Genomic DNA, 27656 nt, shown 5'->3' with positions numbered 1-27656 from the left:
TACCTTCCTTAAAAAAACTGTTGGCCTACTAAGATTGACCTGTACATCAAATGCAGTATACATATATATATATATATATATATATATATATATATCTATATATATATATATTTTTTTTAAATAGATACACACGCGCACACACACACACACACGTGTATATATATATATATATATATATATATATATATATATATATATATACACATATATATATATATATATATATATATATATATATATATATATATATATATATGGCTTTAGGACTTTTGATCGAAAGATCAAAAGCCCAAATCCATTACCACCAAACACACTTTAACGATAGCGCTTTCATCGAAAAAGCACTTTTGTTAAAGTATGTTAAAAAACAAAAAACAAAATCTACTTGAATGCAGGGGCACCCTGCACTAACTTTAATATTCTCACTCCGAGGTCGCACTACAGTGGGGAAAAAGGAATTTTCCCTTACAGCACCATAGTACGACCAGAACAACTTCGGTGAACAGCATATACATATATATATATATATATATATATATATATATATATATATATATATATATATATATATATATATACTCTGCCTCTGTCATTCTATCTATTACCTCCCCAATAAGTGTCCTGCCCTCAAAAACCTAGTACATCACTCAGCCAAAAGGTCTCTTAGATCATCAAGCAAACTACTACTAGAAGTAACCAACAGCTACAATAGCTTTGGAGATTCACTGTATCGTAGTTCAGTGGCTAAAAGATGGAACTCTGTCCCCACTAGCATTCAAAACACATCATCCAAAGCCTCCATTAAAGACCTTATCAGGCAACATCTCAAGCAAAGCTGGCAGTGCCATGATTGCTCCCCAGGCTAGTGAAAGCGGAAAACATATACATACTAAATCTAGAGCACTTGATAATAGTTTTCAATCTTACTCACAAACACTGGCTAATCTACAATGTATGTACTGTACCTGTGTACTATGTATGTATTCTACCTATGTTCCAAATTTCAGCTGTACACCACAAACATATTAATTACCTTTATTTTTAAAATTAATATTTTTGTGTTTGTTCTCTCTCCACTGTAACTGTTTATGTGCCGCATACCACTGTAAAAGCATGTCTCTTGTAATTTGTGTGTATACTGATAATGTCTAAATAACTAAATGTGTCTGTAATTTTTCTTTGTGGAGCTTTTCTCCCTGGGCCTCTGCTGAAAAAGGGCCTTTTCGGCTCAGTCAGACACCCCCAGTTAACAAATGTAAAATAAAAATAAATAAATAAATGTATATATATATATATATATATATATATATATATATATATATATATATATTTATGCACACACACACATACACACACACACACACACACACACACACATATATATATATATATATATATATATATATATATATATATATATGGTTTACTATTGTTTCTTCGAACGTCAAAACACTTGCTGTTCGAAACAAAGAATAGTAACACCGTAAAAAATACAAACAAACAGTGACAATGTCAACCAAATGCCCGACACATTTGATTTGACATTGTTGCCGAAAGCAGCACATGATAGCCGTATAGCAGCTGATGTAAATCAAACTCCTGTATGACATAATCACGGTTTTGCAGGGGGGCAAGCCCCCCTGTGCTCCCCAAACCCCCCCTACTTATATATTCTAACTCCGAGATCGCACTACAATGGGGATATGGATGAATTTCCAATCCTCACTGTACCGTGACCTCTGTGCAGATAGCCGAATTACACTTATGCGAATACAGTAGTGCATTCGCATAAGTGTCTTCGACTATCTCATCAACTATTGTTTGTGTGCGCGACATTCTGATTTTTGGCACACTGCTGCCGACAAAATGTAGTTCCCACAAACAATAGTAAACCTATATATATATATATCTATATATATATATATATATATATATATATATATATACACACACATACATATGGATTCACTTCAGAAGACTGAAAGCCCAAAATCTTGAATTTCAAGAGACTGAAACTAAAAATACAGAATCCCAGAATACTGAAAGCACACAGGATACCAACACATACTATATTCCAGCAGAAGTAGATACACAAACAAGTACAAGACAAACCATATTACTTTTCTCCAAGTATAAGCAGGGGGGCAAGCCCCCCTGCACCCCCTATTTGGGGTGCTGTGCCCCCATTACCCCTGCTACTTAAATATATCAAATCTGAGATCGCAATTCACTACACTAACATGAGTTACGTTGTAATATAGCAAGTTAGAAGGGAACTTGACTAAGGTTACAACAGGCAGTCATGAAACACATAATGGTATGTTTGCCATTTTGTTCTGTGCAGTGCGATCTCAGAGTTGATATATTTAAGCAGCAGGGGGTGTGCAGCCCCTCTGCTTATACTTGGAAAAGTGGTAAACAGTTTATCTTTTGTTTCTGTATGTAGTTGTGCTGGAATATAGTAAGTGCTGGTATCCTGTGTATTTTCAGTATTCTGAGATTCAGTATTTTGAGTTTTCAGTCTTTTGAAATTCAAGATTTTGGGCTTTCAGTCTTCTGAAGTGAATCTATATATACACACACACACACACACACAAATATTATATATATATATATATATATATATATATATATATATATATATATATATATATCTATCAGATAGACAGATAAATCAACAAAACAAAATGCCTGAGGCCAGAAAAGCCTTCAGTCATAAAATGTAGGCTCCCAAATATTTGATTTTACATTGCAAAACTTCTGGGGGTCTATATTACATGAACAAGTGATCAAAATGTCGAGTACAACATGCTCGACATACTTTGATTGCTCGATCATGTCATCAAAACCCAAAAACACTGAAAAAAACAAAATTGAAAGATTTTGTTTGTCCCCCTTCAAACATACAACCAATTCATACAAACCCCTACACACTCACATCACTCAAACACTCAGACACCTACACAAACACACTTTTAAAACAAAGTGGGGGACTTCACCCCCCACACCCCCCTAACTAAATATACCAACTCCGAGATCATTGTACATTGGGGAAAGGACAATTTCCCGGTAATCGCACAACAACTTCTGACGCAAGCGATTACCGGGAAATTGCCCTTTCCCCAATAGACAGCGATCTTGGAGTTGGTATATGAAATAAAGCAGCCTCTTATGAAGCCATTCCTAACAGTGTAGCATGTTTACGTCATGCGCTACACTCACCAGGAAGGCCGACCAAAACATTTTGGAACTCCAAATTTCAACATTTGGAGGTTCCAATTACATGAACGTTCGATCAAGTTATGTCAAGTATCTTGTACTCGACATTTTGATCACTCGTTCATGTAATATAGACCCACTTATGGCACCTCCAAGCTAGTTAAAGGACTACGCAAACTAAACAAGAATGACAACTGGGTTTGTAATATTAGTTAGCATATTTTCTAGCTCATTGTGTCTCAGCACAGAAAGTCTCCTTCTTCTTCTTTTGGCTTTTCCCGGTTAGGGGTCACCACAGCAGATCACCTGTCCTCTCCTGATTGGCAGTGGAGTTTTTACGGTGTCAAGTTGCCAGCCTGGTGCCCAACCTTCTACAGAAGGCACACACATGCACACACACACACCTAGGGCCAATTTTAGAGTGTCCAATCCACCTACAGCCTGCCTTTGGGATGTGGGAGGAAACCGGAGCACCCAGAGGAAATCCACGCGACCACACGGAGGACATGCAGACTCCGCACAGAAGGCACCCCAGCCGAGAATCGAACCGGAGATCCTTTTGCACAGAAAGTCTGCTTTACTGAATTTGCACTAACATGCACTGGTCAAGCTAAACTCACTCAAGTAATACAAGAAAACTAGACTGTAAAATACATTTTATATTTAAATCAGCATTATAAGCCCTTGCACCCCCCCCCCCGAGTCCTGCACTGCTAATTAATTAATTATTTAGCTTTTGAAAATCACAAAATGGCAGCACTTTAAGCAATATCATGTAGGGATACAGTAGAGTTTTGAAAGTACTAGCATTTTCAGCATATTTCCTTACTGACAGACAATTTTAATGGACCGTGGCATAGTTTACCTTATGTGTATATGTACTCATGTCGAAGAATGTAATTGTAGAAAATTCAGCCACAACGAAAATTTTTCATTGTATATGTACTCATGTAACAGTATATTTTTGGTGATGAAAAAAGTACAGTTTTGTACCTACCATAAATGTAGATGTTCGAGTGCTAATACAGCTGCAGTCATAACAGATGGGTTCTCCTGCCGTCAGGCGGGTCCTCGGTCGGCCGAATTCCAACGTCTAGGTCCGGCGTCGGTTGTTGTCGCTTCTTCCCTGACGTCAGTGCGACAGGGGTATAAAAGAACCAGCCGACGCCATTTTCTTCAGTTTTTCTTGCCCCAGATGTCAGGTGCCCCCAGAAGGAAGGCAATACATAAATTTGTGTAATAAAGCAATGCCATATAATCAAAATACAGTAGTGCAAGCAAATACATCATGAATGAATACCCCAATCAGGTTGTATGAGGAGGTGTTAGCCAATAGGCCTGTCCCAAGAGGGGAAGGAGGGAGGAAACCTGGACTGCAGCTGTATTAGCACTTTCGAACATCTACATTTATGGTAGGTACAAAACTGTACTATGTTCATCGTGCATACAGCTGCAGTCATAACAGATGGGTAGAATCCCAAAGATAAGAAAGGGGTGGTAGGCACTAGGTGGAACTAGGAGGAGCCAGAATGCCCTGCAAGACTGCAGTGGCAAAGCCTGCTCTAGATTTGGAGTATAATGGAAGGTGGTAGTGCTTGGAGAAGGTATGCACAGAACTCCAAGTGGCTGCTTCCAAAATATCTTTGGTAGGAACTCCTCTGAGAAAAGCTGCAGAGGTAGCCATGGCCCTTGTGGAGTGAGATCTGATGCCTGCAGGTACAGTTTTGCCATGAAAAGAATAACAAAAGCGTATGCAGTGAGCTATCCATTTTGAGATTGTCTGTTTGGAAATTGGCTTCCCTTGAGCTCCTATAGCATAGGACACAAAGAGCTGTTCTGATTTTCTGAAAGGCTTTGTTCTGTCCAAATAATAACGCAGTTGTCTGTGGATGTCCAAGGAATGTAGTAATCTCTCCCCTTTGTTTTGAGGATTAGGGTAAAAGGTAGGCAAGTGTATAGCCTGATTCAAAGCTACCCTGGATACCACTTTTGGCATAAAGGACGGGTTGGTTCGTAAGGAAACTCTGTCCTTATGGAAGATGATAAAAGGCTGCACAGCCATGAGAGCTTGTAGTTCCGATACCCTATGAGCCGAGGTAATAGCCAGAAGGAAAGCTGTTTTCCAGGACAAATATTGCAAATCTGTTGAGACAGCTGGCTCAAAAGGAGGCAAGATCAGCTTTTCTAGAATGAAATTGAGATCCCAAGCAGGTATTGGTTGTTTCCTTGGGGATTTTAGATTCTTAGCCCCTCTGAGGAACTGTCTTAAGAGGGGGTGAGAGAATAAAGGTGGATCAGTGTTGTATTCTGCAGAAATGACTGAGGCATGGATTTTGATGGAGGAGAATGAAAGTCCACTGCTTAGCAGCTCAGCTAGATACTGTAATATTTGAGGTAAATTCAGTTTTCCAGGATCCTGGCCCTTTTTCTCATTCCAGACACAAAACCGTTTCCATTTTGCGGAGTAAGCTTTTCTAGTAGACGGCCTTCTGGCCTCCAAAATGACATCCTGCACCTCCTTGGAGAGTAGGGTCTGTTGTGATGCTAAGGAATCTTCCATGCGGCTAGATTGAGTGTTTAGCTGACTGTGAAGAGTTTTGAAGCTCTGCTGAGTCAGAAGAAGAGGCATTAGAGGCAGGGTCCATGGTGGGGAATGCGTCAGGCTCCTCAGGAGTGGGTACCAGTGTTGTCTTGGCCAGTCTGGAGCAATGAGAATCATCTTTGGTCTGTCTGCTCTGGTTTTTAATAGAACTTTGGGCAACAGAGGAAGAGGTGGGAAGGCATAAACTGTCATTGATGTCCAACTGAAAGAGAGAGCGTCCACTCTCCAGGCCTTTGGATGAAAAATCCTTGAGCAGAATTTTGTCAATTGGTGATTTTTGTGGGAGGCAAACAGATCTATGTCTGGCCTTCCCCATGCTTGAATTATCTCTGCAAAAACTTGAGGATGCAACTTCCATTCGTGTGGATCTGTCATATTTCTGCTTAGGTTGTCTGCCAGCGTGTTTTCCTTCCTTGTGAAGGTGCTTTTCTTTATGGGACCATTTGCCCTGAATGCACCGATCTGTCATGTGCGCCCCCCAGGCGTAGTCCGAGGCGTCTGTTGTGATGACTTGATTTGCTTGAGGCTTGCTGAATGGGAGACCTGTGTTTGTTTGGCATGCTTGAGCCCACCACAGAAATTCCTTTTGAAGACATGGAATTAGTGGTATTATATTTTCCAAACTGTGGCTGTGTTGAGCCCATAGGTTTTTCAGGTACCATTGAAGTTTCCTCATATGCAGCTTTGCACATGGGATTAGTAAGATGCAAGATGCCATGAATCCCAGAGCCTGCAGGATTTTCCTTGCAGTCAGCCTGGTGAAATTTGCTAGTGTTCTGAAGTATTGAGTTAGTTGCCCCTGCTTCTCTGGCGTGAGGTAGGCCATCTGGGTGTTTGTGTCCAAGTTGGCACCCAGGAAAATTATTTTCCGAGAGGGTATTAGCCTTGATTTCTTTTTGTTGACTGTGTATCCCAGAGAATTCAACAACATTATTACATAAGCCAGATGTTTCAGAAGTATGTGCTTGCTGTCCGCTTGGATCAGGCAGTCGCCCAAATAGGGGTATATTTGTATCCCTTGAAGTCTGCAGTAGGCAATTACTGATGCCAGGCATTTCGTGAATACTCTGGGAGCAGTAGATAAGCCAAAGGGCAATGCAGAGAATTGATAATGGGTTGAACCTGCAAGAAATCTGAGGTATCTTCTGCAATTTTGTCTGATTGGGACATGCAGGTATGCCTCCTTGAGGTCCAATGTTACCAGCCAAGACTCCTTGCCCAGCATGGGAAGAAGCTGCTGTAAAGTGAGCATCTTGAATTTTGGTACGAGCAAGAATGTATTTAGGATGGATAGGTCCAAAATAGGTCTCCAATCTTTTCCCTTCCTTGGTACCAGGAATAGTCTGGAATAAAAACCTTGACCTTGTTCGTGAGTAGGTACCTCTTGAATAGCTTTCATGTCTATGAGATCTGAAATTTGTCTTTGTGACTCTGCCCTTTGATTGTGTGGCAGGTTTGGCATGCCTCTCATTTTTGGAAGGGTGTGAAAATGGAATCTGTAGCCTCTGTTTATAATGTCCAGGATCCATTTGTCTTTTGTGACAATATGCCAATTTCTTGAAAATAATGCCAGTTTTCCGCCTAAGGGTGCTGCCATTTGAGCCTTGCTTGGCATACAAAGGGGAAAGTCATTGGGCTTGCTTTCTGAATGGCTGCGAACTATCCTCACCACCTCTTTGTGTAGGAGCTTGCCATTGTCTGCCTCTAAACGATCCTTGGGATTGCCCTCTGCCCCTCAGGCGCCTGTATCTACCTCTTTGGGGTCTGTCCGTGGCTGGAAAGGACCAATTTTTGGAAGGCCAATTTCTACTGAAACGTGGGGGTTGTACCTGCAGAAAATCTTTCACTGTTTGCATTGATTTAGCCTTTTCCTCCATTTTCCTTAATACCTCCTCAGCATTAGCACCAAATAATACATCCTTTTGTAGAGGGGCATCTAGTAATTTAGCTTTGACATGATCTGGTAAGGTCTGTTCCTTGAGCCAGGCATGTCTACGTATGACTGATCCTGTAACAGCAGCTCTACATGAGGCCTCTAGAGCATCAAAACCACATTGTAAGGTATGTTTACCCACTTGTTCTGCACTATGCATCAAATCCTGCAACTCCTTCAAGTCTGGTTGTTCAGGTTGTGACATTTTACTTTTCAATTGTGATAACAGAAACTGTTGGTACTTTAGCATATGGAACTGGCAGTTTAATGCCCTCATGGTTAAGGTGGCCGAGGTATATACCTTTTTCCCCACCTTTCTAAGGATCTGGAATCTCTCTCGGAAGGTAATGGATTTTTAGCAGTGGAGGCCTTAATTCCCTTGGGGCCCTGTGAGATAGTTTCTGGGTCAGCAGCATGGCTTTTGTATAGAAATTGGTGTGAGTCAGGAACCCGGTAGTACCTGTCAGGCTTGACTGGGGCTGGAAGTAAAGAATCCGGGTTAAGGCAGGCCTCCGAGTACACATCATCTAGTATGTCCAAGACAGGAGGTATAGCCAGAGGCCTGTGCTGAGGTAGCAAGAGAAATTCCCTAAGCCTTTTCTTGGAATATGAATACTCTTGGCCTTCCCAGTGGAAGTGTTCCCTTAAGGTATGCAAGGTTTCTCCAAATGAGTAATCCTCTGGGGGGGATACAGAGGGAATGGACTCCTCTGCATCAGAATCTTCAAAAGAGGAGTAAGAATGTTCCTGTTCATCAGAGTGCTCTGATAAAATGGAGCCCTGATCAGAGGAGGGGGATTCTTCCTCCACTCTGGGCCTTTTGTCCGGAGAGGGTTGAGAACCCCTGATAAGAGTAATTAAATCCTCAGCCATTTTAAGCATCTGTTTTTTAGGCATGGGGCCTGGAGATGGGCCCTGTGTAGCTTGTCTCTTAGAATACATGGCTGCTTTAGACTTAGTGAAAGCCTTGATGGAAAAAGAAGAGGAAGGTCTGAAGACACCTTGAGAGGAGGCAGACCTGTCCACATTTTGAGATTCACCACCAAGAGTGGCTTCGGTATCTGTAGTCGGGGTGCGGGCTGAGGAGCCTGCAACCTCGGGCACAGAAGACACCGCCAATGAAGTGTCGTCGGTAGTCAGGGGCTGCGTAGGCGCCTCGCTGAGAACCGGACCACCTGTAGTCGGCTTTGGCGTGGTGTCGGTAGAGGCCGCGGACCTCGTGTGTCGGTCCTTATCTTTGCGCTTTTTAGACAAAACTGGAGTCGACATAATATAGTTACATTTTTTGCCAAAATAATTCTGGGCGAACTCCGCCCGATGCTTAATGGTGCGTTTGTTGAATGTAGCACAAAAATGACAGACCGAGACGTCGTGGTCTGGGCCTAAACAAGGAATACAGAGGGAGTGGAAATCCTTATGCGGTATTTGCTTCCCACATGAAATACAATTATTAACTTTGTCTGACATCGGTCTGAGGCAAGAAAAGTTTCCCCAACGGGGTACTTAGCTTTCAAGAAGACTTCGGTTGCAAAATTTTTCGTAATTTCAGGAGCTGGCCGACCGGCACTTGCGAACTGCTTCTGCTTCGGGCACCGCGCGGCAAGAAAGAATGAAGAAAATGGCGTCGGTTGGTTCTTTTATACCCCTGTCGCACTGACGTCAGGGAAGAAGCGACGACAACCGACGCCGGACCTAGACTTTGGAATTTGGCCGACCGAGGACCCGCCTGACGGCAGGAGAACCCATCTGTTATGACTGCAGCTGTATGCACGATGAACATCTTCTAAGGTTCAATTAAATAGGAATGCTGGTAGTACTTTATTAGTCACTTGGAGGATCATGGGAGTTTGTCAGTTCTGTCTACGTGCTTCTGTGAGCCTGGAGAAGGTGTATGACTAAGTATTTCATAATGTAATGTGGAGGTGCTGCAAAAACATCAAGCGTTGGGGACACTGTGTATACCGTTTTTGGAGCAAGACCTGTGTCCATGTTCTTGGTGTTCAGCCAGATGTATTCAAGGCAGGTATAGATCCTCAACAAGGATGTTCCTTGTGTCCCTCCTTGTCATGATTTTCAGAGACAGGATAGCTGGTCTTTATAAAGTGTCCATAGTGAGGATAAAATAATCGCATCTCTGTTGCCTGCAGAGGATGGTGTCCCCTTGGCCTCTGGTGACTGATCTCTTGTGTGCACACGAGCAGTTTGCTGATAAGTATGAGATGACAGAGTTGAGAATCAGCATTTCTAAATCAGAGTGGTTCTAGCTTGGAAAAAGGGTGGACTGCTGTGTGCAGGATGGAAAGGGGCAGCTTCCTAAGTGGAAAAGTATATATCTCTAGATCTTGTTCACAAATGAGGGGTGTGGGACTCTGGAGAATGACCAGTGGGTGGATGACAGCAGTACCATAGTTGTACTTGAAGATTGACCAATGTAAGGATTTAGCAGTACTGTAGGTGTTGTACCTGAAGTATGTCCAGTGGGTGGGTGCTATGGCAGCAGCAGCACAGGTGTTGTATCTGAAGAATGACCAGTGGATTGGTGCAGTGGGGGCAGCAGTACTCTAGGTGTACCTACAGACTGACCAGTGGATGGGTGCAGTGCTAGCATTGCTGCATGTGTTGAACCTGAAGACTGACCATTGGATGGGTGCAGTGGTAGTATTACTGCAGGTGTTGTACTTGAAGACTGACCACTGGATAGGTGCAGTAATAGCATTACTGCATGTGTTGTACCTGAAGACTGACCAGTGGATGGGTGCAGTGCTAACATTACTGCAGGTGTTGAACCTGAAGACTGACCGGTGGATGGGTGCAGTGCTTGCATTACTGCATGTGTTGTACCTGAAGACTGACCAGTGGATGGGTGCAGTGCTAGCATTACTGCAAGTGTTGTACCTGAAGACTGACCAGTGGATGGGTGCAGTGCTAGCATTACTGCAAGTGTTGTACTTGAAGAATGACAAGTAGATGAATGCAGTGATAGCAGTATTAAAGGTGTTCTTCCTGATGACTGACCAGTGGGAGGGGGGGGGGGTGCAGCAGTACTGCAGGTGTTGTTTTTGATGACAGACCACTGGATGGGGACAGTGTTGGCAGCAGTTCTGCAGGTGATGTATTAGATTGTGGTGGTAAATCAAGAACTGAGTACTAGGAAGAATTTCTTAGTTTAACAATCATTCCATGTCCTCATGCTCACCCGTGGTCATAAAAGGTGGCTAGTCACTGAAAGAATGATATGACAGATACAACTGGCAGGCAGGAGGTTCCTCCACTGACTTGATCTTTGTAAGAGAGTGAGGAGCCCATCAATTTGGAAGGATCTTAGAATGCAATCAGTGCTCCTCAGGATTGAGAGAGGCCAGTTGAGGTTGTTTACCAGCTAGTAAGGATGCCTCTAGGGAACATCCAAAAGAATTGTAGTAGACACAGCCTACTGGAATGAGGCCCCAGGGTTGACCACACTTGGAGAGATTACATGTCTCAGCTGGCCTAAGAATGTTGCAGTATCTCAAAAGATAGAGCTGGGCAGTGGTGCTGAGGATAGTAATGCTTGGTCTGTTTATACAATTACTACCATGATGTGACTCACCTTGACACCTTGAAAATGGTTGGATGGATGCTTTTTGTTTAATTTATGTATTTCCATCAAATACATTTTTCTAATTTTGTTTTGACAGACCAGCTTTATAAAATTTAGCAGTGTAACTAAGAAAAAAATCACTTTCCCCTGTTTTGAGTTGTATTTAGGCATCACATTCTCACTTCTCACCTGTAATCCTTCCTTTTGTTTAGCAGGACTCTGTCTCAGGACTAATGGAAAGTGGGCTTACACAGCCATACATGTCTCATGCTAACTGCCATTTTGATAGAACTGTGTGCCTACTTCCTGGCATATCTTCAGCTTGTTTATTTAACTTCTGAATTTTGAGATCAAATTTCTACTTGTACACCAGAACATATATTATCAAATTCATACGTTTTTTAAAGAATCTCTTCTGTTCTCATAAAATATTTGCATATTGCACACACACATTCATCACTGTACACTCTTCTGGACAAAATTCATTACCTTCTGATTAAAGGACACACCTGTCCCAGATAACTGTATTACAGACATACATACCCTGCTAGACTAGTCCAGAAACTGAACCTCCAGCACTCGAGTACTAGATACCATATCTGTCTCATTCAACAACTGCATAATATCCATCACATAGCCATCTCATTCAACAACTGTGTTATATCTATCAGATAGCCATTTTCTCATTTTTTATCTTTCCCACTTATCAGAAATGGATTGTATGGGACAGATAATTTAAAATTAAATACATCCATCCAATATAGAGCCTAGCCACTTATTTGCCATTAAGTTCACTATATTTATAAAAATTAATTAAGCTGAAATAACCTTTAAAGGAAACTGTGCTATGCTGACTAAAATACTTTCTGTAACAATTAGCTGTTAAACCCTTGCCCCCAAGCAGGGATTTACTCCAGGCAGAACAATCCTTGTGGAAGGAAAATAGAGTTACTCTGAGGAACTGTGACAACCTTGTGTCTATACAGGGATTTGTTCTGAAAACAGTCCTTGAGGCAGTGTGAAGGGCTATCTGCAGTAAGTGCAGTTTATTTTCTGTGTATGTATTTTCTTGTGAAGTCAGAATATTGTGTATACTAAAATGCAGCTTCAGAATTCAGAGCAAACTGGAAACCAATATATACATGCCTTAGTGAATGTCAACAATGCTTTAGTGAGCTGGACCATGGCCCTCCAGAGGGGTTGTAGAATCAGCAATGAACAAATGCTTAGACAGCAACAACAAAATTCCACAGTTGTGAACCAGCAGCCTTTCTTACTGGGGGTGACAAATGCCAGTGGCCCTCTAAAAAAACAAAGCAAAGAAGACAATAAGCAGGAGTAGTTGGTATCTCTTGAAAGGTATACAGCTCAAGGGAAGTAGTCCTACGCTGAGTAAGCCAGAATTCTATCCTTACAACTGACTGAGTTCTACTGGAAAGGCCCCAGACTGCTGTCATGCTGCATGCTGGATATTTTAAAAATGTGATTAGACGCACGTGTAAACAGTGTAACTAAAAACGGGCCAGGGACAAGTTTAAAACGGCACTTTTGCTAATATAACAAAGCAGGTACTCCAGACCCTCAATCATTATTTTAGCAGATCAATTATTATTAACTAAACTTACAGACCTTGTTAGCAAGTCTTCATCTAAGGTTGCCTTATCTGTAAACAAAAGACTATCATTTTAATTGTTCTGCATTAACTGTTCTAGAAAAGTGCATATACCCAGATACTGCACAATTACTGACAGCAGTCCTATTATACCTGTTAAACTCTTACTGCTAGGCAGCAGACTGAACCACAAGTGCATTCTATAGCAGTCCATATCAAACATATCACCACTTACTGTAGAACCTCCAAACAGAAAATTTGACTGAAACAGTTTAACCTATTAAAAAGGCTACTCCTAAAGTTAACTCCTACGTCTCTGCAGACCACCTTCCTGCAGAATATCTTCTAATCACTTCTAAAGCAATACCTTAGCCTGCAGCTATTTTAATTAATAGGTCTATCACAGAAATGTATGCACCCCAAAGTTGAAAGGAATTGTATATTGCACTTCTCCATGGAGGTTGGGTAAACAATAACTTATCCAACTATAGACCTACTGCCATACTTCCTCCCCTATCAAAACACTTGAAAAATGCATTCATAAATAACTTCTACACTACCTAATGACCACCTACTATCACATGCTCATCATGAGTTTTCTCCAGGTTTCAGCACTTTCTTGGCTCTATCCAACGTCACAAGAACAAAAGACTTTACACAGTCTTTGTCTTCATTGATCTTTGTAAGACCTTCAACATAGTATCCCATAGCCTCCTTCCCTACAGACTGAATAGAATGCATTTTAGTATTCAGTCTTTAATATGGTTCAAAAGTTATATCTCAAACCAACCCCAATCTGTTAAATGTACATGCATATATTCTGACTTCTACCAACCATTGTAATTGTTCCTCAGAGACTCATGGGCCAATGTTATCTAATATTTTCAGTAATGACTTGTACCTGTCCAGCCCTAAAGCTAACTTAGTCATATGCAAATGGCTTTAGCCTTATCTGTACTACCACCCATCTCAACCAGCTACAACTCATAAATCAAGATGCCTTTTAACAGATTGAATATTGGCTAAAAGACTCCCAATCCATTCTAAATACCAATACATCAGTTAAACAACTTGGTGATATCACAGACCACAAACTACATTTTGGCAAACATACAGATTATGTCACTTCAAAGAAAAAAGAGAAAAAAAGCAGGCTTGCTGTATAAATGTAAAGCTTATCAACTTAATTGGCACAACTGCAAACTGCACAAACTTTGCTTCTGCCTACTTTCTTGTACTACTTCACAATATTGGGCAATATCCCCAATGCCCGCCCATATAAGCCAGGACAGAACTGGAAAATTTGTAGCTAGCATGACACACATAACTCACCATTGCTCAGTACTATGCAATATTAACTGTTTAGAAGTGAAGCATGTATTCATATTTAATCAGTTAAAAATATTAATAGCCAGTTCTACAAACCGGCTAAACGTCTAACATTCTCAACTATCATTACTAAATACAATCCTTCCAGACAACTTAGATCACAACATAAAATCTTTGTAGACACACTCAAACTAAACAATTACTAAGAGTATTCTCTATTTTCTGTACAAGTAGCCAGGATATGGAAATCTATACCTCAACATTCAGAAAAGAACCCAGCCATATCAAATTTCTTCATAAACTAAAGACTCATTTAGCATCAGACTGTATGTGTCATTGTGCATGACACCCACATACTTTAAACCATACTTTTGTACCTCATTTGCTCTTTATTTTCCTCATCTCAAACCTATTATTATCCTACAGCACTCTTTTTCATATTTATATATTTTCTTAATGTTCTCTTGCCACTTCCTTCTCCACTCTTATTTTTTCTTCCTAACACCTCACTGCTGTATCTTCCATATAATAACTTCATGACTCAATCCTTCATTCTAGATCTCTGATAGTTTCCCTCATTCTCCTTCTATAATTTCTTCTTTCTCCTCTCCGTCTGAAAATCTGAGAACTATCACGTTTTTCATTTGTTTCATCATATGGTTTGCCTGTAGTTTAACTTTATATTTTATTACTTTAAACACTTGTTATAATATTGTCTTTTGTCACTCATATTCTTTTTTCGCAACCTGACTGTAAATTGATTGGACCTTTGAAGCTTTTCACCATGGACCTCCACTAAAAATGGGGTTTTCCTCAGCTGGACTATCCCAGTAAACAAATGGAATAAGTTAATAAACAAGAAAATAAATAGAAGCTTTTATATGAACTGTGAACCTGTTGCAAAAATTTAGCTCCTGGAAGTGTAGAATCTGCATTCTGTCACTGCCCTATTACTAAACTGTGTCATATATAATTATTTGCTAGAGGGAAAAGACATGCACTGATTATCTGATTCGGGGAGCATGATTATATTAGTTAAGTTACAATATGTTTGCAAACATAAAAGGATTAGTAAACAGAAAATTTAAATGATATGGGTACATGGAGACAAGAGTGCATGCTACTTTAAGAAAAGCAGAAATAGACTCTCATAGGTAAACTGTTACACCCCATTTCTCTAGTGCCTAACTTAGCACATGATTCCAAAATTGGTTGGGACCTTCCCCAGTTTACAGAACTATGGACTTTATACAGGGCAAATGTTTACTATGATATATTATATATATTATATTTATTTTTTATATATATATATATATATATATATTTATGTATATATATATATATATATATATATATATATATATATATATATATATATATATATATATCTATTACTCTAAAGTCATGCTTCTGGAGCATTTCTCCCCAGGCCTCCACTGAAAAGTAGGCTCTGTCCTAGTCAGACTTTCCCTGTCAACAAATGTTAAAATAAATAAAATATTATCACAAATATATAGTTCTCGCAAAAAAAAATGTAGAACTATAAGACAGAAAAGGAGGGTAGGTTTTGGCAATGGATTAAAGAACTAGATAAGACTGATGTTAAGTCTTGACAAAATTCCACCTGTTAATAAGAGGAGTCAGTGTAGATACTCATGGAGAGTGAAGTAACTGACGGGGAAGGACCCATTGTTAACAGTAAACTAGGAGAATTAGGTATAGAATCTTATGAAGAAACAGATTAATCTCGTTCTGTATAAAAGGGGAAAGGGAACCTAATCAGCTTTAAACCTTTCCCTACTTCAGCAAACAGGCAGCCAGTCAAAAAAATGAAGCAGGGCTTATGGGATAATGACAATAAGATAATCTTATAACTGAAATGCCAACTATCCATATCCCTGATGGAAGAAAATTATTTTCTTAAGTTGACTTTTTTAGAGGATACATTAAATGAAGGAGAAAAGCCAGTACCTATGTTTATACAAAAATAGCCCACAGCCTGTAGTTCATGTCAGAATGCTGACAACATAGTACTGACTTGGCTGATGTGCAAATAAGCCATGTTAATTTCAAAAAAGACTTAGTGGGAAGCCAATACACTAGCTAGAGCTTGAGAGAATACAATAAGAATAAATGGACAGCCATCATGAAAAATAGCCTAATTTCAAATCCCTTATTTTGAATTAAGAAATGACTTGCTTGACAAGGAAATCAAGGACAAAGAACACATAGCAGCCCAATCATTAATTTCAAAGCATTTTTAGAATTCTTGTGAAGAAGAATGCCTACAGCAATATATTGGTGGTCATTTAGAGATGGATAAAGCAAATGTTACATGGTTACTGGATTTCACTAGCCTTGTATTATGAAAGACATACTGGACTTTAGTACAGCATACCCCAAGTGTCAAATGACAGCACCCAGCCTTTGGGTTATGAACCCTCTGGTACCATTTCCTATTGCATATGTACCATTTAAATGCATATCTATTAATATTGTTAAATCAAATAAGGGCCACAAAGCTTATTTCACGTAATGGGCTTAGGGTTAGTAAAACAACAAACCAAAAAAGTTGATAGTTCATAACTGCTGCCCATAAAACACACACAACCAAAAAAGAAAGGAAAACAAAAACAGATTAAGGCTTTATTTAAGGCCTAGCAACCTATTTTCTGAAGTTCATCCCTGGCTTTGCTTTTATTATTTGCCATTTGACTGAAGTAACCAAGGGTAACGCTCCATAGAAAAGTCTGTAGGACAAATAAAGCTGAACAAGCTTGCAGGAAATGAAAAAGGCTACTGTATTTGGAACCTATTTTCATAGCTTTTGACTCCTTCAAGCAGGTACATGGTGACACTCCTGAAGTGGTCATCAGTGCAGCATTGCACCAGATGGTGAAAAAAAAAAAAAAAAAAGTAGAATATCTCATAAGTTATATCATGGGTATACCCAGCAATGCTGAAAAGCAGTATTTAGCAATATAAAGGGAGCATCTTCTTCTTCTTCTTCTTTCGGCTTTTCCCGGTTAGGGGTCGCCACAGCGGATCACCTGCTTCCATTTCTTCCAGTCCTCTGCATCTTGCTCTGTCACACCAACCACCTGCATATCCTCTTTCACCACATCCATAAACCTTATCATAGGCCTTCCTCTTTTCCTCTTACCTGGCAGCTTCATCCTTAGCATCCTTTTCCCAATATACTCTGCATCCCTCCTCAGCACATGTCCAAACCAATGCAATCTCGCCTCTCTTGCTTTGTCTCCAAACTGTCCAACCTGAGCTGACCTTCTAATATACTTATTCCTAATCCTGTCTACCCTCATCACACCCAGTGCAAATCTTAACATATTTAACTCTGCCACATCCAGCTCTGACTCCTGCCTTTTTGTCAATGCCACTGTCTCCAACCCATATAACATTGTTAGTCTCACTACCCTTTTGTAGACCTTCCCTTTCACTCTTACTGTTACTCATCTGTCACAAATCACTCCTGACACTCTTCTCCACCCACTCCATCCTGCATGTACTCTCTTCTTCACCTCTCTTCCACACTCGCCATTACTCTGAACTGTTGATCCCAAGTATTTAAACTCATCCACCTTCGCCAACTCTACTCCCTGCATCCTTACCATACCTCTATCCTCCCTTTCATTCACACACATATATTCCGTTAGTCTGGCTGACCTTCATTCCTCTTCTCTCTAAAGTATATCTTCACCTCTCCAGGGTCTCCTCAACCTGTTCCCTACTCTCACTACATAACACAATGTCATCTGCAAACATCATTGTCCACCGGTCTCCTGTCTAATCTCGTCTGTCAACCTGTCCTTCAGCAGTGCAAATAACAAAGCAATATAAAGGGAGCATCTAGTTATCAAGTTGCCCCTTACCTCCCTCATATACTGCTTGCTAGGAAAAGAGTTTATATTAGTTACAGATCATGCCTGTCTTTAGTAACTTTACAGACAGAAGGACAGTAACATTAAATTGTCTCAATGGGTATTGGCAGCACAAGCTTACAACTTAAGAAGTAAGGTAACCATTTGAAATGTTGGGACCCAATAAAGTGAGTCCCAAAACATATAGACTAAATAACTGAAAGAATGGACTTATATACACCAAGTCAAAGATGTCTGTTTCCCAGAATGTTCCATTTTCTCACAGGTATGGGTTCTCAGAGTTAGTGTATAAAAGTTTAGCGTGTGTGTGTGTGTGTGTAGGGGGGGGGGTAGTCCCCTACAGAAAAGACAATATCTGAGATTCACTGTGCTCCTGGAACTTCAGTTCTTTTTTGGCCTGTTGGCACTCTGCATTTGACTGCCGACATTTCAACAGAGAGTTAAGAATTAAATGTCCTCCACACCACAGCTACCTTAATGCAGGTGGGTTATTTCAGGCATATATCTGATCTGCTGGGGTTCAAACCAGTGGTTCTCTGATGCTGAAGTCATATGCATATTGGTAGCTGCTCACCATACACAGCACTGTGCTTTTAAGTCAAAGACAAGAGGAAGGCAGGAATATAATAGGCATCAGCTGCAGGAAGAGGTATTTCATGCATACTACCAAGCTAAAAATCCAGATTTTAGATTTGATAAAATGGGATTAGAGATGGTGTGTGGGGAAGTCCTTGAGAAAGGGTGTATGGAGAAAGTAGACCCTAACCCTGAAGGGCTAACAGGAATGTTAGTGTATGCTGAATCCTGAAAAAGGAATATGAGTGTTATCCTATGCTGAGAGTTTAAGGAGAAACAGGAGTGTTACGCTGTATTGAATGGCTGATGGAGTTATCCCACTAGGTGAATGGAAAAAAGCTCTTGGAGACCTAAAACTGAAACATTTAAATATGTCTTTGGTTTTAACAAAATCCAAAATACAGAAATGCTAGCATGTGAACTAAACTTTATATCCTGATGAATAGACTATAAATGTATTTCTCTCTCCAATTGTTTCATGCAAGAAACCTTGATTTTAGCTACTGTTGTAAATAAACATCTGTTCTGGACTTGTGGAACTGGCAGCTAATATAAATTAAAACCCAAGGCCCCAGCTAATCCTGGAATTTGTAAGAATTATTCTAAGGCTAACTTTCAACTATTAAGCGATACCCTAGCAAAATTCCAAGCCCCTCCATACCCTGAGAACACAGCTACTAATGCAGAACTGTTCACAAAAAAACTGTACAATCATATAAATAGCTGCATAGAGGCAGTTGTGCCAAGCAAACTAAATAGAGGACAACCTAAAAAAACAAACCATCTTGGTGGAATCCCAGCATCAACAGGTTGTACAAGAGAAAGAAAATCATAGTCAATAGTGGAAAGGGCTATGCTCAGCAAGGTAATAACTCTCTCATTAATCTAAACAAGCAGCTCACGGGTCTAATCAAGTCTACCAAAGCCAAATTTCAGGTAAAAATAGTCTCACAGAAAAAGGACAGCCAAAAGGCTTTCTTCACTTATGTCTACAAGCTCAAAGGCAACAAACTACAATGTGCCAAACTAACTGGGAACAAAGTCACCCACACTGACCCAGAGGACATAGCAACTATAATGGCTGACAAATTTTGTTTCCAGTTTTATCCCCCCTCACCCCCCCCCCCCAGTCATCTATCATGAAATACCCCCAGCTATAACTCCCCAACTATTACTAGGGAACAAGTCCTCAATGCACTCTCAAAGGCCAGGAACACTGCATTTATGGGCTCTGATGATACCTAAGTTGCCTCCTAAATAGCATGAAATATGACCTAGCAGCCCAGTAGACTCACTGATTAACTGTAGCTAATAGACTGGCTTTGTGTCAAGTAAATGAAGGACTGTGACTGTTATCCCTCTGCACAAGGGAAGTTTATCTATGGAGCTGGGCAACTGCAGACTCATAAGTCTGACTAATCTCATATGTAAAACCATAGAAAGAGTCATCACAGGCCTGATAAACAATGACTGTGGAAACCTATAGACATTGGATCCAGCACAGTCTGGTTTCGTAAAGGGCAGGTCATGCCTACTCAACCTGTTGGACTTCTTCAAGAAGGTCAATAAAGACATGAATGAGAGCAAAATGGTGCACACTGCCTACCTTGGTCTGGCCAAGGCATTCAACACAACATCTCATTTGGGCATTGTAAATTAGGCAGAAACTCATATGTCACTCAATGGATAGATAGCTACATCATAGACAGGACCAAGAAGTTAGGTCAGGGGGGGGTATTCCTCCACAAAGAGGCCAATCACTAGCAGAATCCTTCAGGTCTTGGTGCTGGGCCTCTCCTTTTTTTTCATTTACTCTCTGAAGTCAAGGCTAGTGTCAAGGGCCTCTGATTGCATAAGTTTGCAGATGACTACAAACTAGGTGCAGTGATCAAATCCCCCATTGCACAAATACCCTTCAAGGAGGCTGGAGACAGACAAATAACTGGTGCCAGAACCACAGAATAAAACTCAGTGTAAAAAACACATAATAGTATCCTTTGGAAAGATGATCACCTGTGGAAATTATCATATTGATAATACACCCCTAAGTGTAGACCCAGTGGTCACAGATCTGGGACTACATGTAGATAGTAACCTGGCATTCGATCACCATGCATCTGTGCTGGTGAGAAAATCATTCTACGTTGCACAACTTATAAGCAAGGGTATAGCATACAGGTCCAACAATGTCACTGTTCCTCTGTATTGGCCTTCACCACACCAAGCATTGAGTACAGTGCAGTCTTTAGTATGTATCTGAACAGGCATTTGCAACAACTGGAGCATCCATAGATGTTCCTCACTAAAAAAATACATGATGTTGAAAACATGTCCTCGTCCTCTGCAAAATGCCTCAAAGCCTAATCCTTCTACTCAGTCTCTGGAACAGGCTTCCAGTCCACGTGAAGCACAGTTCTTCCTTAACTGATATCAAGTATAATTTGGACTAGTGTGTGGGGAATTGGGAAATTTAACCCTGGTCTGGCACCTACTTCTCTTATGAACACCGGCATTCTGTAAATGCCTAACCACTCTTTGTTCAAGCTTATATCCAACCCTAATAAAAAAAATAAGTTCCATAATTTGTTGCTGGTAATTCAGCATGTGAAACTGGCATATCAATGCCCTAATGGCTAGAGTTACAGAGCTGTATGCTTTTTTACCCCATCTGTCTAAAGCTTGGGAATCCCTGTCCGAAGTGGTGGGATTCTTAGCTGTAGATGCCTTTATACCTTTAGGCCCTTGGGAAATTACCTCTGGGTCAGCAGTAGGATTTTTGAAAAGAAATTTGTGAGAGTCAGGAAATCTGTAGTACCTGTGTCAGACTGGATTCCATAAAGACATCATCCACAATATCCAGAACAGGAGGGATAGCTAAGGGTCTATGTTGTGGCAAATCTAAAAATTCTCTAAGTTTCTTTTTGGACTGAGGATAATCCTGGCATTCCCTGTGGAAATGCTCTCTTAAAGTATGAAGGGTTTCACCAAAAGAAAAATCCTCTGGAGGGAAGCAAAGGGAATGGAATCTTCTGCATCTGAATCCTCATAAGCAGATAAAGGCACGTCTTCATATTCAGAAACGTCAGAGTCGTCGGACTCTTGGTCAGTTAAAGCTGCTGGGACAAATCCCTTTTTCCCTTAGCAGGGGAAGGCTGGCTTCCCCTAATTAGCATGATCAGGTCTTCTGCCATTTTAAGCATTTGAGATTGTGGCAAGGAAGCAGGCGCTTGAGATTGGGTCGTCAGTTTTTTAGGTGTAGCTCGTACACTTGGCCTTAGAAACTTGGTAGTTTTAGACAAAACTGAAGACATGAAAGAAGTCATTGGTTTGTTTCGAGTATCGTAATGCGAAGAACTTCCTCAGAAGCCGGTGCCTGCTCAGTGGCTCTGGACCCATCCAAGGTAGAGACATCCGCAGTTTCAGTAGTCAAAGAAGAGTCTTGTGGCATACTGGACTCCAAACAGGTCTTGGTAGCGGCCTGCAAATCCATCAAAGCTGGCATCAGGGGCTTTGAAAGTGACTCACTGAGTACCGGCGAACTGGCAACTAGCTTAACGGAAGCATCGTCGCCAGTTTTGGATCTGTGCAGTCTGTCTCTCTTTTTATCCTTACTTTTTTTGGAAGATCGGTAGTTGGATGGCTTACTGAAGCCATTTCAGAATACGGATATCGAGAGTGAAAGTATTTAGCGACAATAAGGGCCCAATGACAAATAGTTCAGGCAGTGAACAAAGCACAAAACTGACAGTGAGGAACATCGTGGTCTGGATCTAAACAGGTGACCCAGTAAGAATGGAAATCTCGGTGTGGTATTTGCTATCCACAGGTGAGACAATTGTTAACTTTTTCTGACATCGGTTAGAGCAAGAAAAAAGGATCCCCAACGGGGTACTTAGCTTTAGAAGACTTCAGGATGATTCAATTCGGAAACAAAAACTCAGGTAGCAGCCAACCGGCACTCGTGCAAACTGCTTCTGCTTTGGGCTCCTCGGCAAGAAAGACTAATGTAATGGCATCAGTCCTGGAGTGACAGCAGCTGACGCAGAAATACTAAGTCTCTGGTATTCGGGCCGACTGAGGGCTATCTACAGGCAGATAACCCAAGTGTGATGACTGCAACAGTGAAACATGAAGAACATCTCTTCCCCTATTCATGAGCATTCCACAACCACCTCGAGACCAACTGCAACTATTTCCACAGATGTTTCAGGAGTTGTTACTACCGGGAACAATTCAAGAAGTTCCTGCACCCCTCAGAGGAAGAGGGTTTCACTCCAGGATGTTTCTTGTACCCAGAAAAGACAGCCACTGGAGATCCATTCTGGATCTTTCTCACTTCAATACTTTTCTGAAACTTCCTGCCTCCCACATGCTATCCTTGCAAACCTTGTTTCCTGTTATTCTACCACAGGCCTTGATGGCCTTTCTGGACATCAAGGATGTTTATCTTCCCATTCATCCCCTTTACAGAAAATCTTTACATTTCTCCATTGCTTCTTTGCACTTTTAGTTCTCAGCTTGCTCTTTGGTCTTTCCATTGCCCCAAGGGTATTCTCAAAGTGCCTCACTCCTGTCACTGATTACTGTAGACTTCAGGGCATCCAGGTTTACTGTTACCTGAACAGTTTTCTTTTTCTAGCTTCTTGCCCAGAAACCCTGGAACAGAATCTACAATTCACAATTTCTCTTCTGCAAAGGTTGCCATTCAAAATACATTTCAAAAAGTCCTTTCTTTCCCCCCTCAAAGGAACACATCTTCCTAGGGTGCAGGTTGCAGACAGATATCATGCTGGCATCTTGGAGGGGGATGTTTCTTTGTGCATTTCCCCCATTTCTTCTCATCCAGAAAGTCCTGTTCAAGATGCAGCAGGACAAACCAAAAATCTTGCTGGGACTCCCTTTTGGCCAAGACAGCATTTGGCTCCCTCTTCTTCTGCATTTAGCCAAGGACAATTATCACAAGTTACCTCACAGGGTGGACCCTCTCACACAGGACAAAAGCTCTCTTATCCATCTACATCTGTCAACTCTGCATCGGATAAAGGGAAGAGCTTTTCTCTCTGGTGTCATTTGCACAACCTGGATCCACTGTCCGTGGATGTTCCATTCGTTCTTTCATTCTTGTGTCAGTTACTCAATGATGGTTTGGCTTTTACTCCTCAGTGAAAGTTAATTTGTCAGCCATTTCTGCCTATCTGCCCTTGTCTCCCCTTTTGACTTCTAGGGTAGGGGTTAAACTATTTCTCAAATGTGTCCTTCACATTAGACTTCACAGGAAACCCGTTCCTCCTCCTTAGGATTTTAACTTTGTTTTGGAGAAGCTGACTGTGGCTCCATTTCAGCCTGCAGCTACAGCTTCCTTGTAACACTGTACTTGGAAAACTGTTCTGTTACTAGCTTTGACTTCTGCCAGAAGGGTATCTGAGCTTCAAGCCTTAATGGCTTCCCCATCTTTTCTGATTTTCCATAAGGACAGGGTCTCTTTGCAAACTAACCCTTCCTTTATGCCCAAGATTGTGGATGAGTTGTCTCTTAACCAATCTATTAATTTGCCCACCTTTTTTCCTTCTCCCCAATCCTCTAGTGAGAGGATTTTATACATCTTGGATGTACATAGACAACTCAGAGTTTATTTGGTTAAAACTCAGGTTATCAGGAAATCTGATCAGTTTTTTTTCTGTTGCTTTTCATCCCAGAGCTCTGGGATTGCCTGTTTCCAAGCAGACTATTTATTCTTGGATTTCAAAGGCTATTTTCTTTTGTTATGTTTTCCATGGGAAGAGCCTCCCTTTTTGTGTTAAGGCTCATCCTACTAGGGCTCTGCCTTCTTCAGATGCTTTCTTTAAGGGTTTGGATACTAATTCCATTCTAGAAGCAGCTACTTGAACTTCTGTACAGACTTTCACCAAGCATTACAAACTGGATGGCATCTCTAGATCTAGAGCTGGTTTTGCTAGAGACATTCTTCATGGCTTTCTAGAGAGCTCTTCTGGTCCTTCCTCCTCCCAGGTTTCCTCCTAAGCATTGGTACTCTCCCTCATGTAAGGAATACTGCAACATTACAATAGAAGGACATAGACTAGTTCTGTAAAATCTTTATTGTTCTGGATGGCTGATAACCTTGTTTCCAGTTCTGAGGATTGAGCATGCAGACATCACTTTTATGATCAACATACTCCTAAGCCATTTGTGCGAAGTCTCACGTACTAGCAATACTTAAAAGCTCTTGTATACTGGCTGGATGTTGGGTCACCATGGTGGAGAATTCCCTCATGTAAAGAATACCGCAACATAGAAGAGAAAGACATCTATGGTTATGGTAAGATTTTACACAACTATTCTTTATGGTCTTTCACAGTCATCAGAGAAAGTTATATCAAGTGACTTCCAGGAGACAAATATGACTTCCATTGAAGCTTTACCCTTTCATTCACCTTTCCCTTTCAGGGCACAATGTTATTTCCTGAATGACTTAGACCATTACCATGTGGTACTGACAGTCCTACAGTATATATCTCTACATCTCTCTCTCTATATAGATTGTTTTAATATTATTTTATTATGTCTTAGACCATTACCTCATGGTACTGACAGTCCTATGTAGCTCCCTCTCTTTCTCTCTCTCTCTCTCTCTATATATATATATATATATATATATATTTTTTTGTTTTATTATTATTTTATTATTTAATGTTTGTTGACCAATAAAGTCCAACTGAGCACATGCCCATGCAGGAGCCAGAGGGGGCCTAAAAAGAATAGCGATTGGTACAAATAACAAATAATACAATGCCTAAGCTCATACAGTAGTGGTACATACAAGGACTACAAGACATAAATAGAGATATTTAAGAACAGACCGAACAGCTGACTATACAAGAGAAGAATGGTGGGAACTGGAAGTAGATATTTTTCTTAGTTTAGTTAGGTATGACTAACTAAGAACTAAAGTTAGAGTAAAATGTAGAAAAGTACACAAAGAAAGAGAAGAACGGCTGAGGAACAGAGGAATAGACAGGGAATCTAGAGAGAGAGTATAGGAGGGGTAATATGTATAATAATGATAATGCCCTGTTTGATGGCCTTAGGTGAGATTATTGCTAAAATGATGCCATCGGCCAGCCAACCCCTCTCCATTTCCCTGTCTCCTTCCTATAGAGAGAGCAACATCTATGGGTTGATTCCAAGTTGATGAATACATTCTTGCTGTCTAAGTCACCTTTATTTTTATTAAAAAATTACATTTTACATAAAAGGGTAATGTGTGCCCCTGAATAATTCAGATTTAAACCCAAAATGATGCAGGTGTAAGACATATGTACAGTAATTTTCTCTGTGAAACAATAAGCAACTGAATGAGAGTTATTATAGAAAAGCAGAAGAAATGTATCATGCTGTTTGGTGGCAACAGTAACAGCAATATCATTTAAAACCACTTAGTACACTTGGAGCAACTCATCTGAAAAATATATCACTTATACTTGTACAAAGAATCAAGGCAACCATTTTTGAGCTGAGAGGATCTAGCTTTGCTGCAGATTCATTGTTTGTAGTTTACTGTAATATGCACTGTTACTAAATCAAGTCAGAGGTAAGAGTGCTATAGCCCCTTCATTCTTCTCAAGCTGAGAGATGAAAGGCAAAGAGTGGTGCTGTCATCTGTGAGGAACTTGTTTTTCCTTATACAGTCTTTAACCTCATTTTGAATGACCAGTATACTATTCTCAGGTTTTGGCATACAGGGGACATCAATAAGGGCATTATCCTCACTTCTGCAAATGAGATCATTCAAGACTGCCCTCCCTCCTCAAAGCCAGTGCCTGCTTGGTGACTGTGTCACAGGACTGAGCACCGCGGATATGTGCCACACATCCGTTCTACAATGACAGGTGAGCAACAACGTCATTCTTTCCTTCTCTCCACCTGCCAGCTCCAAGGGTAGCCGCAGGCACTAATCAAACTTAGGTCACCTGCAACACAGCAGGCCTTTATTCCTCTATGCCAATGGAACTGGCTTAGCGCTGCAGTAAAATTAAAGGTAACGCCAGCTCCACTGGCATAACGGAATAAAGTCCTGACTATGTGTCAGGCACCTATTCCATTAGCCACGTGGGTGCCTGCTGGAGATGACAGGGAAGAGGAAAGGAATGATAAGAAGGTGCCATCTCACCTTTCTTCAGTGGGACAGACAGAGATGGTGTCCTTGAAAGGCAGGTCATTTCTGTAGCTCCACTGAAGACTGTTGATCAACATGGTTACTGGGCCAAACTAAATGGATTAATCTGGAGGGAGTATTGAAAACCAAGGGCCCTAGGCAGGGAGGCACTTGGGATCATGTCTCATGATTCATCTGGCCTGTAAAAGAAAAGTCACACATAATACAGATGTAGGATTAAACACCTAGGGTTGACTACATAGCCAGCCTACCTCAGCAGGTAGCAATGGAGGATTTCTGGTCTGCTTGTCCCCATGGACAGACTAGCACTTGCCAGTTAAAAGGATATATTACTGCCCCAAACCAGAAGTAAACTGGGTTACCAGCATTAGGATAATAAACTGGAGACAAAGATGCTTAGATTGTCAAACTACCTCAGAAAAACAGCTCTGCACACACAAAGGTAGTATCTCATGGCAAAATGATTCAAGGTATAAATGACAGCAAAGCGCTGAAAGCTTCAAAGTGAAATGCAAACCTTACTTGTTTAAATACAGTTTAACAAGATCAATGCACCACAATATGGATGACAACTTTTCATGACCAACAAGACTGCTGCAAAGCACTCGTGGCTCTGTCATATGGGGGCACAGCCTTGCCTCTTACACGTGAAGATAAACATTACTCCAAGTTTAACTAATGCATATTCTATATTTACACAACCCTATGAGATATCAACAGTCATTAAACA

The 27656-nt window shown here is 40.8% G+C and overlaps 1 protein-coding gene across 4 annotated transcripts in view; it reads right to left on the bottom strand.

The window, feature by feature from the left end:
- Window positions 1–27656, bottom strand: part of AMPD3 (adenosine monophosphate deaminase 3) — a 740405-nt gene that overhangs the window by 61769 nt on the left and 650980 nt on the right. The window lies entirely within an intron of this gene.

The sequence above is a fragment of the Protopterus annectens genome, chromosome 17.part0 (assembly GCF_019279795.1).
Source record: "Protopterus annectens isolate FY-2018-M chromosome 17.part0, PAN1.0, whole genome shotgun sequence".
Lineage (NCBI taxonomy): Eukaryota > Metazoa > Chordata > Ceratodontiformes > Protopteridae > Protopterus > Protopterus annectens.
This window is presented reverse-complemented; position numbering and strand designations above follow the sequence as displayed.